Below are 12,072 nucleotides of genomic sequence, written 5' to 3' on the forward strand. Positions count from 1 at the left end.
TCGCTGAATAAAATGCGTTGGAACGGGGAATGCTTCGGATCTACCCATATCTGCCGATACATTTTCTCGATATCGGCACTGTAGACGTATCGGAAATATCGCCACTTCACGATCTGGATAGTTAGATCGGACTGTAAGACTGGGCCAGCATGAAGGATATCATTTAAGCTGACCCCATTCCCTGAAGGGCTGGAGGCATTGAAAACCACACGTAACTTAGTGGTTGCACTTTCCGGCTTGAGCACGGCATGATGCGGAAGGTAATAACTGGCAGAATTATAGGTAGGACGGACCTCTTTCATGTGATTGAGGTCGAGATACTCTTGAATCACGGAGTCGTATTTGGCTTTCAGCTGACAGTCCCTCTTCAGGCGTTGCTCGGTTCTTAGGAACTGCGACAACGCGGAGGATCTGGAGTGACCGAGGGCGGATTTTACGTTCTGAGGATCACGAAACGGAAGACTTACGACATACCTGCCGTTATCGTCTCTCGTAGTCGTTCGGAGAAAATTTTCCTCACAAGCCAAATCGGAAGATTTTGTCACTTTTACTGGCAGATCCTCCACCTCCCAAAATTTGGTGAGAAGCCTATCCAGGGACGTGTCAACTGTGTGGGAGATTTGTGTGGAAAAAACGGAAATCTGATTTTCCCTTGGAGCAGGAACGGGTCCTGTTAGGATCCACCCGAAAATGGTTTCTTGCCCGAGGAGAGAGCCACAAATATTCGGCCGGGTGCCGCTTAGGAGAATGGATGGGAGTATGTCGGCCCCGACCAGAATATCTATCTGTGCACTCTCGTAGAACTTTGGATCCGCTAGTGACAGTTCGAGAAGATCCCGTAGAAACTGTTGCGGAATCGGACAAGATGGAAGGTTTCCAGCTAATTGAGGAAGAACATAGGCCGTCGTGTTTATTTGCAAGCCAGGCCTGGTCGGCGAACGGATGGTAAACTGACAGAGCTTTTTGGATTCAGCGGATACTGTCTGGTTTAAGCCTGATACTTGGGCTCGGATTACCTGGTGAGGCAACTTAATTAGTTTGAACAGCCGCCCAGAAATGAAGGTTGCCTCTGATCCTGAATCTATCAAGGCACGAGCTTTAAAATTCGACCCCAAGTGACATATGTCAATTATGGCGGTGCCCAGCAAGACGGATCTATACCCCGTCGCGAAGTAATTTTGTACTGTAGAGTCCGTGGACCGGGAAGCGGTGGCAACTGGTGTACTTGGTCTTGATCTGGGTCTTGGGGCGGGATTCGAAGGCGATTGGGAGGAGTTGCCTCTGTGTAGTAAGGTGTGATGGCGGCCGCGGCACGTAAAGCAACTATGAGTGCTCTCACAATCACGCAGCTGGTGCCCTCGTGCGAAGCAGTTTAGACACAGCTGCTTCCTCTTTATGTATGCCGAACGCTCGTCGACCGTCATCTGGAGGAACCGTGCACATGTGCGGACAGGATGGTGTTCCTTCTTACAAAGGTCACATCCTTTTGGCTTGGGTGCTACCCTTGTCTCGTAAGAATTTATTCTTCGAGGCGCTGCAGTGGGGGCGGATGTTTTTGGCAGAGATTGACTCGATCCCGACGGCCGTACGTCGTCTATGGCTTCTAAGGTCCGGTGACGCTCCGTAAGGAAGGCGTTCAGTTCCTGCCACGTCGGAATCTCTGCCTTGTTGTGCAGGGACTGTTCCCACAAGGATAGCGTGAGCTTAGGAAGTTTGGAGGAGCACATGTACACTAGGAGGCAATCCCAATTTTCTGTTTCAATTCCGGACATTTCTAAAGCCGTAAGGCAACCCTGGATGGTACGTTGAAGTTCACGGATAGCTGACCCAGATTCCTGATTAACGGACTGCACATTGAAAAGTATTTTCAGTTGGCTATTTACTAACAACCGCTTGTTTTCGAAACGCTCAGTTAGGTTAGCCAAAGCTGTGCATCGCCGCTTGTTTTGGCATTTAGGTGAAACAATTTTTCGACTGGCGTCAGCCTTGGATTGTTTATGTAAATGGCCGTAAACAGATCCCTAAAGGTCGGCCACCGCAGATAATCTCCGGTGAAAACCTCGGTATCGCACGGAGGCAGCCGACATCCAGAGGGAATGTAAGACTGGGTAGGAACAGCTTGAACTTGGGGAGCCTGGGCTATCTTATCCGCGATCTGAGCTCCACACCTCTCGTAAACGGAATAGCAGTAGCCGTATTTAGCCTTGAGAACTGGTAAACTATCAGCTGCACTGTCTCCGGCTTCTGCTATGCACCCGGTGCATTCATCGTATTCTGCCTTGATGCGGTCCCATAACGCGCGTATTTCTTCGCGGCGGATGTTCAGCATGGACAGAGTAGGAGGGATCGGCGAAGGAGTGTTTGCTCTGGATTCAAACTCACTCAGCCGATCTGAGACCTCAGTAAATTTGCTTAGAGCGATCTGGGAAGGTGTTAGTGCCATTTTGACGTTTGCACGGGTGACCCTTTTTCGGGGCGACGAGGTCTTGGCAGTTAGTTCGGGTGTGGGCGGATCTACGGACCACCGGCAGGTGGAATAGACAACTTGTTGTTATCACTTCCAGCGGACATTTAAAGGGAAATTACCTTTATTTGGGTCTGAATCTGTTCGCCTTTGTTTATGTCGGATAAATAGGAAACATGGCCCACTTCTGGAACAGTGGAACGAGGTGTCGACAAAAAAGTAGTGGATCGGAGAAATAGAAATTGGAAGCAAGTACCGACCTGGTTACTTTGCGGAATTAAACCCAATAATACGGATTAGGAACAGTGAGTGATGAGTTCGAATATCACCCGTTGAGAAGTAATACTATAATATTTAACCCTTTTGGTATATGTATTATGGTTGGGATCAAGTTTGGTATATTTTTGCTGGTATTTTTTGCGTTTAAATAAATTGAGGGGGAAAAATACCAACTATGTGTATATATATAGTCCCCGGTGGAGTAATTGTAACCTTTTCGCCTTTATTTAAACTTCTGAATGAAGAAAAAATACCAACATTTGTTGGCCGGAGGATGCGATCGGTTGATTATTTAATATTGGTGTATTGCTTTAATTTGATTTAATATTTCGAGGGAAAAATACTAAAAATATACCAAAAAAAATGGTGGACGGAGGATGCTATGCATGCAGTGGAGTGCTGGTATTTTTCCCGTTTAAATAAAATAAATTTTACGGAGTAAATACCAAATACTAAAAAGTTTGACGGTAAATAAAACACAATGACCAAAAAATTTTCACGTCGGTTGGTGTAATTTTTGTATTTTATTATTTTTTACCGGATGGCCGACGGAAAACTTTAATTAGTCGGAACGGGATGGTGGAGTTAAAAATTATATGTGACTGTATGTAGAAAAAATACCAACATTTGTTGGCCGGAGGATGCGATCGGTTGATTATTTAATATTGGTGTATTGCTTTAATTTGATTTAATATTTCGAGGGAAAAATACTAAAAATATTCCAAAAAAAATGGTGGACGGAGGATGCTATGCATGCAGTGGAGTGCTGGTATTTTTCCCGTTTAAATAAAATAAATTTTACGGAGTAAATACCAAATACTAAAAAGTTTGACGGTAAATAAAACACAATGACCAAAAAATTTTCACGTCGGTTGGTGTAATTTTTGTATTTTATTATTTTTTACCGGATGGCCGACGGAAAACTTTAATTAGTCGGAACGGGATGGTGGAGTTAAAAATTATATGTGACTGTATGTAGATATGTGTATATATGTAGATATTTGTATGGATGTAGATATTTGTATGGATGTAGATATTTGTATGTATGTAGATATTTGTATGTATGTAATATATTTGTATGGATGTAGATATTTGTATGTATGTAGAATTTGTATGTATGTAATATATTTGTATGTATGTAATTTTCGCCGGTTTTAAATTTATTAAATAATTATTGCCGGCGGTGTATGTGTTGTTGTGGAAGTTTTCGATTTATTGTGTGTGGACTGTATTTGGAAAAACGAAAAAATATGTGCAAGTATTTTAGCGGCTGCGGATATACAGAGAGAAAAATCTTGAAAAGTTTTGGGGGCCTGAATTGGCAGAACACTAGAAATTTAATAATTCTCACTGTATGCTTGGCTTATATTTGCACAATATTTTTTCTAAACTTGGAATTTTTTCTCGATTTTGTATATGTGTATGTAAGTATGGATGAGCGGCCAAATGCAATTAAAAAAGGAGTCGGGAAAAATTGGCAATATGGCCGCACGTAGCAAAAGGAAAATCGAAGAAAAAAATGGCGAAGTAATTTTTAATTGCCGTCGTCGGATTTAATCGGACTAGGATTTTGGACAAATCGTACAGAAAGTCAAACGAATTATATTTTCGAGTGGCTGACTGCAGACCTGCAATTAATAAGACGAAAAGCTTTACTTATCTTATCCGGCTCGAAGGACCAAAATGTACGCCGGGGGGCAGCGGGGTACCGTGCTGGCGCTGGTGGAATGGCGTGGGAGGCGACGGCGCGAAAACGGGCGGCGTCGGCGGGCTGGTTCGCTGGGCTTCGGTGGCTTGCTGCTGGTGCGGTTTGCTGCTGGTGCTGATGAAGCTGTAGGGGAGAAACCACTCGAACGCGTATTTGCCCCTTAGTCGGAAATAAATGTGCACAAAAAGTTAACTGGGTAAAAGTAGGCGGGGGTTAGACCGCGGTTTTTTCAACTGAACTTCAGAAATCGAACTGACATAGTCTAAGCTCCGCTCTGCGCTCCAAAGCGCAGCGGAGACTTCATGGCGGGAGCTAGGAACAGCGCAGGAGAGCGGGAGCGCGAGAGAGCGGGAGAGCGGTAGAGCGGTGCAGCTGGTGCAGCTGGATAGCGGGGCCAGTCCAGATTCGCCGGACAGTGGGCCTGAACAGCTACAAAATAAACTTCTGACTTTTTATTTCGAGTTAAAATTACAGGTACGGAGAATGGAAAATATTTCCTTGACTGAGATATGTCGGCTACTTGTAAGTGTTTGCGCGGTCGTGATTTCAACCCCTATTATGGGAACGTATTAGAGCTAGCAGTCAGCCGTGAGGTCGTTGGCATGAGGCCCATGATCTTGTCAATGAGCGTGCGCCTTCTGGGTTGTGCATGTGTCCCTTTTATTGCGGTCAGGTAATTGACAGGTGCGCATGCTTATTGTCCCACTACTAATTTGTCTAAATACCACCTTTAAAAAATTATGGTTTAAGCCTATGACACATTCCTGTACAAAAACCTTTACCAGTTCAGAGCATCCTTTACTGCCTAGCATTGACTGTTTTTGTGCAAACACAAAATCCAAATCAGCTTCATATAAGAAACATTAGTTCTACCACTTTTAGAAAAACTAGCTAGTTTGCCGAGGAAACATATATAAATAGCTAGATTTTGTATACCCGTAACTTGTGAAGTACTGAAGCTACAGGCTTGTGCTATACGTCGTTAGAAAGGTATTTCGAAATACTATGTACTCTTTTTAAATACGATTTGTCTAAATACCACCTTTTATAAGTATGGGCCAAAGTTCTTTTTATTTAGAATTTTTAGACTTTTCCCTAATTTTGCACAAACGGCTCTAACGATTTCAAATAAAATTTTAAGGTGTGTAGCCCTTGAGACTTGTCTACTTTTGATATACGACACATTCTTATACAAAAACCCAATTCAAAGTTAATAATCAACAGAAATGAATACATTTTCAGTTCAGAGCATCCTTTACTGCCTGAGCATACAAAATCTATTTACTTATTTAGTAGCTGTTAAAAGCGGTTGCGGAGGTTTTTTAGGTGGTTTTAAATGTATTTTGTATGAGTTGTTTTTAATTGCAAGCGTATACTCATCCCATAATCAGTGTGTTTGGTATTCCACGGAACCCTCCCGTTTTATTGCATTTCAAATATGGTGACCCCTCGTTATCTTCTGAGAATGAGCAGGAGAAAGTGAACCCGAATCTCACCCCCTACCCTCGAGTCCTTGCTCATGACTGCTTGTGCGCGAAGGTGTGAAATTTTAATTTGGTGAGTTTTGTTCAAAATGTGCAGTTTTTATTTTAGAACAGAGAATTATACCATTGGAAAGGGCTTGAAAAATGCTTTCCAATGATACCAAATTTTCAGGTCATCGTCGTTGTTTGCCTTTTTCAGTCGAGTAGTGGGAGTAGCGGCGGTTTTCGCAGCGGCGGTTTGGACGCTGCCGAGACTGCCGCTGCGATGACCGCCGCTTTGGTCCTATACTCTAGTTTTTCTTATATGTTATACGATTCCTTTTGAGGAGTGTGTCTAGGAAAAATGAGCTGAAGAATCATTTTAATGTTCAAGTTGTATAAGACTTATAGGATCACTTTTCAGGGCTGAGGATATCGAAATTGTTTGTGTCTACGATAAAGTTAGAAGTTAGTGTATAGAAAAATTAGCTGAGGATATCGAAATTGTTTGTGTCTACGATAAAGTTAGACGGGTGTGTATAGAAAAATTAGCTAGTGGGATCACTTTAAGGTTTATGTTTTAAATTTCTTATTGGGAACACTTTTCAGGGTTTATATCTAAAGGCCACCCAATAATATTTATGTGTAGGATAAGAAGTTTAGTTTTAAGAATTTCTTAAAACGGTGCACTGAAGCGGAAAATTTTACCGAATTTCAAATTCTGCCTCCTCCCGTACATTCCCACTACTCGACTGAAAAAGGCAAAAAACGACAATGACCTCCGATACCGTAAGTAATATACCCCCTCACTAAAAAAAAAAATGGTATCATTGGAAAGCATTTTTCAAGCGCTTTCCAATGGTTCTCTGTTCTAAAATAAAAACTGCACATTTTGAATTATTATGATATAATTGAATTGATTATGGGATGAGTATACGCTTGCAATTAAAAACAACTCATACAAAATACATTTAAAACCGCCTAAAAAACCTCCGCAACCGCTTTTAATAGCTAATCTCAGCTTAAGGCTTAGGAAATTCGAATGGTTGCATCGCGACATCTTATGCCAATGCTGGCCCGAGCTTAACTGACCATTTATTCATATCTTGCTTACACAGAGATTGCCTTTCCTTAACCTATGTCGAAGTTGCACACCTTCGATATTTACCTACATCCAGACCCCTCCTACACCACGTTCACCCCCGGTAACTTGTTATCAATCCTTGTGTTCGTTTTCCTTCTAATAACCATTCTACTGGGGTATTGGGCTGCTCCTTATGTTCGAGAACCAATCGGATTGGTTCTAGGAGTACAACATGCCTGTATGCACTCCCTGTAGATGTAAACCTGTTAAGTGAACATTCTGGACTATAAAAATGACACCACTCAAATTGCTCAGGATCAGTTCTTCAAAAGCCTCAGTACTGCATTCCTATGGATCTAACCGTAGAATTTATCGATTCGGAAAACGAGGTTGAGATTGACAAAAATAGGGACCCAGGATTGGAGTCTCTTGAGTGGAGCCAGTTTCCATTGGGGACTACTACGCAGGTTTTCTTGGAATCCCTTATCACACACGAAGAAGGCTAAGATGTATTTCAGTGTGCACAGGAATTTCAATTGGACGACGACCTATCCAGGCCAGAAGATGAGGTTTTTCCTAACGACGACCACATCTTTGAAGAACTTATGGGAACTCAACCGCCACCGACTAACCATTATTTAACTTTGCTGGATGATGGAGATAACGACGCATTACTAGATGTTTTATTTGACCTAGATTCTTAACTTTTTAATTATAAATACACGATGCATAAAGAAAAATAAAGTAAAAACTATTTTAAAATTGAGGGCTTTAAATTGTTTTTTACTTATTGAACAATTTTTCTTTGCCATACAAATACTTTTTAGCTCTGCGTTGTGAACCAATAGACGATGCATATTAAAGTCGTATCGCAACCAAATTTTCCGTGCTTTAGGACAGAAATAACAATAATGAAAGGAAGATTTAGATTTCTGATAGGCGAAGTTGTGTATTTTTAAGGTATGCGCTTTTAGGCCGCTGCGAGTAATAAAGGATTTTGTTTCTGAACACAACTCGCAATGGTACTTCACCATTTCGATGTTTTTAAAAATAAACTGACTTTTCTATAAAAAAATGTATCTTATATAGCATTTGAGGGACAATTCTTACGTTATATATACTAACTTTATTTTAACGCTATTGAAAGATTTATATAAATATAAAAAGAGATAGACATACTGATATGTATTTCTGACTTTGTTCTCAAGTATTGCATAGTTTGAATAAGTATTTTGGTACATATAATGAAGACATATTGTTATCTCATTTACTCCACATGAATTGATAGAAATGTATAGTTTTTGACAAGTATAAAAGACCATGTAATTTCTGGTTAAAGAATTAGTATACAACAGTTAGGTACTAGTGCACGACGAATCCAATCTTACGCTGATCAAAAATGGTATGCATATAAATTAAAAGTAAATACTTTATCACATAATTTTGTTGAATTTGATAGGACTTCTTAGAGACCTTAAATGACGTGAAGCCTGTGATTGGCTACACAAAAATTGAAAATCTATGTATTGGATTTGAGTATAAGATCACTGGATGTAAGCTGAAAAAGGCACCATATGGAACTAAAATAGCTCTGTATTTAACTGATAAGGACGATAAAGATGTTTGGATATTTCTACCTAAAAGTTATGTGAACATATTTTCTACAAAGACACCATTTAGGAAATTAAATGAGAATGGAATAACTCATATGGTATATAAAGGAAAAGATATGAACAGATATAGTTGTGCTCAAATTGAATTTTTATCAGTAAATAAGTAAAGTAAATAAGATTCTTCAATATAAAGAGCTGAGTTTTTAAATCCAACAACAGTCTTAAATCAGTCTCAAAAAGAAATAGTTTTCCTTAAAAATGTACGCTCAACAGATAGAACTATTCTTGATGCAATTTGAAGGCATGCTTTTCGAGCAATACCTACAAAGGATGGAGTTCCTAAAAGCTACTTTGGAGGATTTAGAGGAAAAAGAGTTGATCCATTCGAAGTTTGGATTCCATTATAAACTTTATCCCTGGAGCGACGATAATGCCTCATCTGGACCAGACACATGTCAGTGTCATAAGCGGCCTGCACTGAAAGAGGAAGCCCTTAGTCTAATGATTAAATATTATAAGTTAAACAAACGTATTGCTCCAAAACCATAAATAAAACGAATTAATTTTACTTAAATATATATGTTTTTTATTTTTTAAAATGGTTCTTAAACATTTTTATTATTAATTTATCATTAAATGAATAGTCGTTTTTCTTGAATTTTCTTTAAAAAAAAAGTAGTGATTTCTTTTTATTTTTAAAAAGACCGAACAGCATACAATAATGTCCGCAAGTGTTAGAAAAAAATCCCTGCAGTTGTTGCTTATTAAAAAAAAATTTATAAGCGTTAGATTTTAAAAATTTTAAAAATTCTATTTTCTGGGGATATTGACCATATGAATCGAAAAATTCTGCTGACCTACGACTATCAAAATAAAAGGCAATCCAATGAGTTCCAGGTTGATCTGAAGTGTCGGTATTCGCAATTATTAGTGCGGGATACTTTAAAATAGTTTTTGGTAACCTATCCGAAGGAAAAACTCCTTTAAAAATAAATTTTGTCTTTGAATGCCTAGAAAGAAAATGTTCAATTTGTAAAGTGTTCATTTTAATAGAGCGTACGAATATTTCTATGCTTATCAATATCAATCATTGAATCGTATTCACAGTATACCAAGCAAGTAACTGCTTCAGCAAGTGGTTCCGACAATCTTCCTTCGATTCTTATAGTACCTTGAGAGATTAAATTTGAACATATAGTTGAATTTGATTGATCAGCAGTTAAGTCAAAGGGTAATATAAAACTTTTTGAATCAAACATTTCCTTGGTAATTTGTAGTCCACGATCGTAATGTTTAATTCCACATGATCTAAAAAGCATATTATAACCTCTTGAGCTTTGAACCTTTTCAGCGTTCGAGTAATCGAACTCCAGAGCCTGCGAAGGAACTTGAACTCCATTAACCAATAGGTTAAAGCGTTGAATTTTAAAATGTTCAAATTGAAATGGGTCTAAGGCTCGGTTTCCTGAGTATGAGCGGTTTTTAACCATAAAAAAGGCCAGTAAATTTTGTATTTGACCAATAACTGCGTTGTCTATCGACAGTGTATTGTTGCCCGGATATATTGTAAATGATTTGACTTCAACCTTGTTGAATGGGTACAGAGCATTTTTTGTTTGTAAAACATGGTGATGAGCCAATAAAATGCTTGGGTTAACTGTTATGTGGTTCATGAAAAGTTGTGCTTCAAGTATCTTTAAATTAGATTCAGTACCAGTTTCCATTAAATAAAACGCTGTTTTTTCAATATTGAAATTGATTCTTAAATCAACATTGTTAACAAGCAGTTTGGCTTGATTGAAAATATCTCCATGAACTTTTCCGAATAACTCAACCTTGTTACTATTTTGAAACATATTTTTAAGGGTTTCTTTCGAGTCCGGATAAACATATTTCCCTGCTGTTATTCTTCCAAAATTGGAAAAATAACCTTGGGAGGCCAAGTGACTTTCAGAGGCGTCACTGCCATAGTTTAAAATTGTTTGCAAATACGCTCTATAGTGATAATTATTATCACTTTGCGATACCAGTATATTATTTAAATAAACTGACGAACTTCTAAATATTGAATGTAGAATATTGTTTACAACACCAACAGCATTTCCTTCAATGCTGTTGTTATCATTTTTTATACCCGTTACTCGTAGAGTAAAAGGGTATACTAGATTCGTCGGAAAGTATGTAACAGGCAGAAGGAAGCGTTTCCGACCCCATAAAGTATATATATTCTTGATCAGGATCACTAGCCGAGTCGATCTAGCCATGTCCGTCTGTCCGTCTGTCCGTCTGTCCGTCTGTCCGTCTGTCCGTCTGTCCGTCTGTCCGTCTGTCCGTCTGTCCGTCTGTCCGTATGAACGCTGAGATCTCGGAAACTATGAGAGTTACAATACTGGGATTAGGCACGCAGATTCCTGAGATTCCTGCGCAGCGCAAGTTTGTTTCAGTAGAGTGCCACGCCCACTCTAACGCCCACAAACCGCCCAAAACTGTGGCTCCTACAGTTTTGATGCTAGAATACAAATTTTAACTGAAATGTAATGTTCACATCAATACCTATCGATTGACCTAAAAAAAAGTTTGCCACGCCCACTTTAACGCCCACAAACCGCGAAAACCTGTGACGCCCACAATTTTTATGCTAGATAAAAAATTTTAACTGAAATTTATTTGTCTCGTCATTACCTATCGATTGACTCAAACGAAAGTTTGCCACGCCCTCTTTAACGCCCACAAACCGCAAAAACCTGTGACGCCCACAATTTTCATGCTAGATAAAAAATTTTAACTGAAATGTATTGGTCTCGTCGATACCTATCGATTGATCCGAAAAAAACTTTTGCCACGCCCACTCTAACGCCCATAACGCTTAAATCTGTATACCGCCGGTAGGTGGCGCATTTTAATCTCGCTTTGCTGCTTGCATATCTCCATTTAGCTGAGTAACGGGTATCTGATAGTCGAGGTACTCGACTATAGCGTTCTTCCTTGTTTTAAGTTGCACAACAAGTCGTAAATAAACACTTGATAAATCTCGATACGTTTCACCATTTCCCAAGCAAACAAATTCGATTGAAGAGGCACCGTCCAAAGAAGCAATTGGGTTGTATGAGACTTCTTCAGTTCTTAGAATAGAACTTTGCGTGAAGTGTGCCGCAAACAAATCTATTTCACTTTTCATACATTCGATATGCGTACTCATTTTGCTTTAGAAAAAATATCTTTAATATTTAATTTTCTTGTTGATTTTTATGTATGTATGTTGATTTTACGTATGTTTACGTTGTCGCTTAGATGTATAATGAAGTCGTTTTTTCCTATTACCTAGCCTTTTATTTATTTTTCCACTTCCACTTTGAAAACGGGTAATTTTATCAATTGCTTTATTTGAAAGATATTGTAAAGCAATTTTACTTTGTTCTTGAATTATATTTCTTAAAGGCTTTCTCCCAAATTCATTGATT

The sequence above is a fragment of the Drosophila suzukii genome, chromosome Y, assembly GCF_043229965.1.
Source record: "Drosophila suzukii chromosome Y, CBGP_Dsuzu_IsoJpt1.0, whole genome shotgun sequence".
NCBI classification, from domain to species: Eukaryota; Metazoa; Arthropoda; class Insecta; order Diptera; family Drosophilidae; genus Drosophila; species Drosophila suzukii.